General features: G+C 41.3%; 1 long non-coding RNA gene across 1 annotated transcript; it reads left to right on the top strand.

The window, feature by feature from the left end:
• The first annotated feature begins 3,751 nt into the window (after window positions 1–3,751).
• Window positions 3,752–5,945, top strand: LOC129154798 (uncharacterized). The gene is made up of 3 exons (XR_011521007.1): window positions 3,752–3,820; window positions 3,981–4,134; window positions 5,229–5,945. It is a non-coding gene; the product is annotated as an uncharacterized lncRNA (long non-coding RNA).
• Window positions 5,946–6,795: the final 850 nt, after the last annotated feature.

Below are 6,795 nucleotides of genomic sequence, written 5' to 3'. Positions count from 1 at the left end.
AATTTGATTTGAACTCAAGTAACTCAGTTGTCACAGAGAGTGTGCAGGTTAAAGGCACTACATATGCAAATGGAATGCTGGTCTTACTGAGCTATGCAAAAGGACTACTGCAGTTAGGACAAATAGCAAGCATTTTTGTAAAAAATGAAACTACTGTCCTACTTTTGCTTCGAGGGAAAACTGCCAGCTGGATACCTGAGCTTGGACTCTATGAACTTGATGAAAATGCTTCTGACCTGTTCAGTTGCCATGATTTGAACAAACTTGTTGATTATCATCCACTTTATTCTTACCACAGAGGTACTCGGTGGCTCATTCCTCTTAAACACACACCAACATGGAACTTGTGAAAAACTGTCAAGAAAGCAATGCCATCGCTCAGTAGCGATAAGATGGATACACTCATGGCTAAACTGGAGGAATTAGGAGTTCTCTCTGTAGATGACCTGAGCCTTGTGGACCCGGAGGACATTAAAGACAATCTGCCATTCATTCATTGCAAAAGATTCGTCAGAGCTGTCAAAGCATTGGAAGCAGGTGAATTTTTGTCCCTCTGTTTTAATGCAAGTTTTCTGAAACTACAAGGGTTTATTCCAAAAATGCCAAAAAAAGTTGCCATCAGCTGTACATGGCAATAATTACTCTATAATTGGTTTTCATAATTAGGTCCATTTGTATTCCTGGTTGACCCAAACTGGTGTAGTGAAATATAGATCGTATATTTATACACTGTAATTAGATCTATATATTATAATCGGAAGCGGTTGTTTTTATCATCAGGGAGTTTACTTAAACACTTTGTATTGACTGAGAGACAAGAAAAGAGAGAGAATTGGGATCGTTTAAGAATCTTTAATTTCTATAATTAAGAATTCAAACAATCTACCAGGACTATCTCAATGATGGATGCATATGGATTTGAATGTTATAGTGTTGGTGCGTGGGTGTGTGTGTTGTTCAGAATCTCTAGGCTGCCGTAGGTGGATCTGGTTGTCTGATGTTATGACTACGGACCACGAGGCTTCCGAAGCTGATGACATGAGCAGCCATCTTGTGCCGTGACTACGTACCTATGGAGTCTCCCGTGTTAGATCAGGAAATGCCAGGTCCTCGTACCTTCAGATGTACTGGAACTGGTAGAACAGCGGTCACAGCACGACAAAGCCCGTCTGCGGATCGACTCCCAGTAGTAGCAGCAGGCGTCAGCGAGTTAGCTCTTATTTTGAAGGAACGTCGTCTTGTTGTTCAAACGACGGAAATCTCCAGCTTGACAGTTCTCAGCTTAAAGTAGAAAGTGCAGCTGGCCAGGCTGCACCTCTCTTTTGCGGTGATGGATCGAGAGCTGGTTGAAAACTACGTTGAGTCTATGATGTAACTCCTTTGGAACTCAGATCGAACAGAGCTCAGGTTAAAATGGAACTGAATATAAAATGGCGTTGCCTTGTTTTATATCCCCTAGTTGTTTATAAATCTTAGTAAACCGGATTGGACAACTTCATTAAACAACCCAGATTCTGCCCTACGACAGACGAAAGTTCTGATTGGCTGAGAACAATGTGTCATATGTTTCCATGTTAATGTAGATCAGTCTGCCTGGTGCAGTCCTGTTTATTCATTAAACACATAACTCATGACATCTTTATTTCACAGATCATTCACCTGATTATTATTGATCAACATATGCTTTGATTAGCTTTATCACAAATAAAGTACTTTGATTAATTAATGGAAAGTGTTCTTCTTCTCTTCTTCTGTCTTCTCCTGGAATGTAAACATACTGAAACAAGCATCCGACCTTGGCGATTCCTACACGTTGTTACTGTGTAAAGGGGCAGCTGTTAAGGGCAGACAATTATAATATTCATAACGCTACACTGGACATTGAGGACCAATGTATTAATTGATTTGCAACAATTGTGATGTGTTTAATTTATGGAGATGTTTGTCATGTCATCCATAGATTCACAAACTCCACCCCAGTTCACCCGGCCTGGCCCCTCATCAACACCTGAACCACAGAGGTTTCAGCTGCCCTCAACACCACCTGAGACAGCCGACTCCCCATCCCAAGACACATATTCTGTACCATGGCACAAATTTCCCTCAAAAGTCATGGATGAGTTGCGTGAAAAAAAGTACATAATGGGGAAAGACAGACGAGAGATGGTTCGGATCGTCGCTGAAGATTACCTCCATAAACACCCAGGAAGACCTGGTAGACAAAAGCTGAGGGAACTTGCCAGTATGATTGTAAGACAATATCCTGACTCTTTCAAGCTGACAGAGCCATTTGGAAACAAACCTTTTGCAAAAGATGGTTCTGAAACTCTCTTTCGTCAGCCGGAACACAGAATTGAAAATATGAAGAGGCCACTAAGCTCAATGAAGAGGCAAGCAGGGGGTGAAAATTCAACAAAGAAAAGGCCCAGGAATTCAGATCTGTATGGATGTGTGGCGTGGGATCCAATCATTGAGGGGGCCGTGTGTCGAGAAGACCTGCTGTCTAAACGAGATGAGTTGAAACGTGCCTTTCAAACCCAGGATCTTCAGGTGGGTCTGCAATCATCCATTACAGATACAGAAAGCTTTAGTAATCCTCAAAGGGCAATTCGGTTCCTACAGTCCACCATCTAGACATATAGCAGGAGTAATGCGATAAGGTCTGGGTCCAAGTACAATTTAGGACACATTGTGAAATTGTAGATCGTCTGTATCACTATGCCCATAGCCAATTGAAATTGATACCCTGTTTTATTATTTTAATTGGTTAGTTTGACTAACTGTTCGACTGTTTGTCTAACTGCCTCATATCTTTAGGAGTCATCTGTTCGAAAATTGATGACTGAATCATATCCCATTCAGCGTGAAATCCTCAACGATGATGATACCACTATTGCCGTTGTAAAGGACGAGTGGCCATTCCTGTTTGAAGTTCCTCACCTGTTTGATCATGCATCTAAACTCCTTGGCTTCTCTGTACAAAACAAGCTGGCACAGGTGTGTTGTTATTGTTATTATTATGATTGTGCTGTGCTGCTCCATATGGAGAAAATTTTGTCTTTATTAATCAATCAAAAAAAGATTTGCAACCAAAAAGAGAGTTGAGACCAAAAAAGATAAACTGGCAACCAATCAAATAGAATAACTTGGATGAACAATCAAATGGAATAGATTTGAGACCAAAAATCAAGAAATGACAACCAAAAAAGCAGGACATTTGAGATCAAAACAGAACAGGTTGCAAATGAAAATGAAATAGTTCATTTTTATTTTTATCAAAATTCTCTCCATAGCTCCAAACGAAAATGAGTGTTAGTCTTATGTACTTGTACAAAATTAACACCTTGAACCTTGAACAAGAACTTTCCAAAAAAGAAAAGGGGATCAATGACTTCCTTGACTCCAAAGGGATGAAGACGGGCGAAGGTCCAATTCAGCTCATCTGTGGCATTTCAAAATACTTCAAGGAAGACTCTTATAAACTCTTCCACAAAAAAGAGGTAGATGTTGTAGATTTTAAACTGTGTGCAAGATAATTATTTGCATTCAGTGGTGAACCAAGTAACCAACCACAGTAGGAAGTATAGATTCCCCTAATTGTGCTGCTGATATTCTCTATAAACTCTATCTATAAACTATTTACATTAATGTTTGTGCATAATGGCTACCTATGTCTGATGAAGACACTAGCAGATAGTCAATTTGCCAGCAGGTTTGTGTGCACTGGAAACATTAATTCATGTATCGTGTCTGTCACCAAAACAGATCTCTGCAGATCCTGAAGTCGAACTCCCAGTGACCCCATGCATCCTAATCAGAGGTTTGTAGTTAAATCTTTTTTTGTATCCCAGCAAGCTGTTGTTAGCTGTTGTTGTAAGCTGTTGTTGTGTCATATTTATTAAAGAAATGTTTTGCTTGCCTTAAAATGTAGGATTTTTTTTTTTTTTTTGTAAATCGTACATGGCTTTTCTGTGTTTAAGGTGACCAGCAATTCAAGATTGCTGTTGATGGGTTACTTGTCAATGACCACATCACCTCTCCCATTGTGGCCTTGAGCTACGTCTTCTCCATGTTTTATGTCTGCAACGTCCAATACCCACCGGAGATGGCTTTTACTCTCGAATTCATGCAAAGGTAAGCACTCATTGTTTGGAAATACTTTGTAAATGTGACTTTGCTGTGCCTTTCTGCACCTGACCTGCTTTTTGTCAATCTACACTAAACCCGTTTGTCTGAGATGTACAAGCTCAAAATGTGTCGCCACATGCTGTGAGCTTTTAGATCAGCTGTTGTTGGCTTATGATCCCCCTGAATATGGATTTGTTCGGAGATTTTGTAGCTCCCTGTTGAAGACTATTGTTGGAATAAATGTGTCATATCTTTTTAAAGGGCAGGTAACATGCTTTTTGCTTTAAATAGTGTCCTAAGTCAATCAATAACAAAACAAACAACATGATTCTAGTTGGGAAATGGAGCAAAAACATATTTTTTTCAGAATAGTTTGTTGACACAAAATTCTTTTGAGCTATCTCTTTAAAATCATTAGCACCTGAGACCAGGTTATGTCAGTGGTGGTCAAACCTTTTCATGTCAAAGACGCACAAACTGAAATTTATTTGGCTGCAGACCCCAAACTCAAAATATGTTGCTACAGGGACACCCCCCCCCCCCCCCCCCGAAGGAAAGACTAAACATATTAATCTAAAAAATACTACATAGTGGATTCTTGCCCAAATGTTAATACTTGTACTGATGTGTAACATGCACTGAATGTGACAGTTTCTCCACTCCATGTTTGAATAACCCCCAGGACAGTCCGTGTTCAAATGTGCTGTTACACCTTTTGATAGGACAATGTCAGCTGTGTTTTCTATCCCCTTCTGTGTTCTGTGCATTTATAATATCCCTGCATACACATTGAGGATGCATGCTGTCATGTGTTGGTGATAAGCAGACTTCTCGCCCTTGCAAACATTTCTGTATATGCGCAGTGTGAATGCATGTGTCTTGAAAAGACAAAGGAAGAGATAAGCTTAGCCACTGGCACCAGCACCACAACAACATTGGGTTCTAGACAGATGGTCAATTAGAATGATAGAGAGGTTCACACATAGGGGCATATTGAAGAAAACAAATGTAGGATTTTATTGAACTGCTCCACTCCTGTCAAGCCACACTACACGTGCAAACTTTGTCTGCATATCACTATTGGTTTTTTTTTTCCTCAGAGTTTTCTTTGGGGTCAATCCTGAGCGAGGCTCCAAGGCAGAGAAGAAGGGGAAGAAACGGCACTTCATTCCTCCACAGGTGTGCAAGCTGGTTTCTCAGCTGAAGGAATTTGAATGCAAGCAGAAGGAATCTGAATGGGCCATTTGAGCTGTTCTCAGAGCTCAGAAAATACCTTTTTGGACTGAATGTATACACACACACACACACACACACACACACACACACACACACACACACACACACACACACACACACACACACAGGCAAATCCAAAAACATGGGGTTTGGGAGTCGAAATACAGATTTTTACAGTATTAGGTGAGTTCAGATGTTTTATGCCCACAACACACATGCTGCAGTTTCAAATCCCCCATGTTAAGGGGGAGGGAAGGTGGGCGATATTTGTCATTCCGGTTAAGCTTTTCCTGTCATTGTGGAGTTGGAGGTGTTGGGTATTTTTATAATTGTACCTTTTTGAGGCCTAAAAGATGGCCAACTGTTGCTGTTAATGAAAGGTTGAGCAAGGATGTTGATTGTAAGAAAACTGTACCTCTGTAACCTGAGAAGGCCTGCCTTCTCCCCCATCCTTGGTGAATAAAGCCCCTGACGAGCTGGGAGCACACGGGAGTGACATGGGGAAGCCTCGGAGGAGGTTTCTCTGCATTAACTCTCCATGTTTTGGAGACTCAGGGTAAAATTTCTTCCTTGTTGTCATGTGTGTTATTTCAGGTTCATGGAGATTAAATATTACTTAACATTTAATTACCTAACATTCTGGTCTCCTGATGGAGACCGCGGGTATGCAGAGCTGGTGAGGTGAAGGCTTTGAGGCTGTAGCAGAGTGGGGGCTGGATGTCTGGGCCCAGCTCACGCATGGTGATCGGACATTACAAATAATCAATTTTCTCTCTCTCTCTCTGGGGTGTGTCGTCCTTTAAGGTAATATGGGATAAAATCAAATTACCTATCAGGAGGTGTAAGTTTAATTTTTTAGTTTTAAGTTGTTTTAAGAGTTTTAAAAATCTCTTTATGGCATGTTGCACAGTCATCCTTCTAAGGTCATGGTTGTTATTGCTGCACTGATGTTTTATAGAAAAGTTGTATAATGTAATACTTCTAATGTTCTATTTGTTTTTTGTAGAAAGGTCAGCCACTGGTTGCAGAGCTCTGCCTGTCGGTGTGATATGTGGAGTTGGAGGTGTAGGTTTCTGCATCCTCCTGGAGGGGCCTCCTCATTTTGAACTGACAGGTGAGACAGCAACAGCAATGCTGGCAGTTCTATTTCGTCTAGTCTTAGCCCTTAAGCGAGCTGCTATTGGAAGGGTGACCTCAGCATCAGCCAATCATGAAGAGCTTAAATGTACGCCCACCACGTGGGCACCCCTTGTGGGTTATATAAGTGGAACGACCCCACTGTTCGCCTCCGTTTTCTCTTCACGCCAAGCTTAAGAGCTTCCTTTAAGAGCAATTATACAAGAAAAATCTACTCACCGACCATGTCCAGCGACGCCAGGACCGGCCCGGCCTGCCAGACGGGCTCCATCTCCAGCGGCGACCTGCACGCCA

Source organism: Nothobranchius furzeri, chromosome 7, assembly GCF_043380555.1.
Source record: "Nothobranchius furzeri strain GRZ-AD chromosome 7, NfurGRZ-RIMD1, whole genome shotgun sequence".
NCBI classification, from domain to species: Eukaryota; Metazoa; Chordata; class Actinopteri; order Cyprinodontiformes; family Nothobranchiidae; genus Nothobranchius; species Nothobranchius furzeri.
The sequence above is the reverse complement of the archived record's forward strand: the minus strand, read 5'-3'. Positions and strand labels throughout refer to the sequence as shown.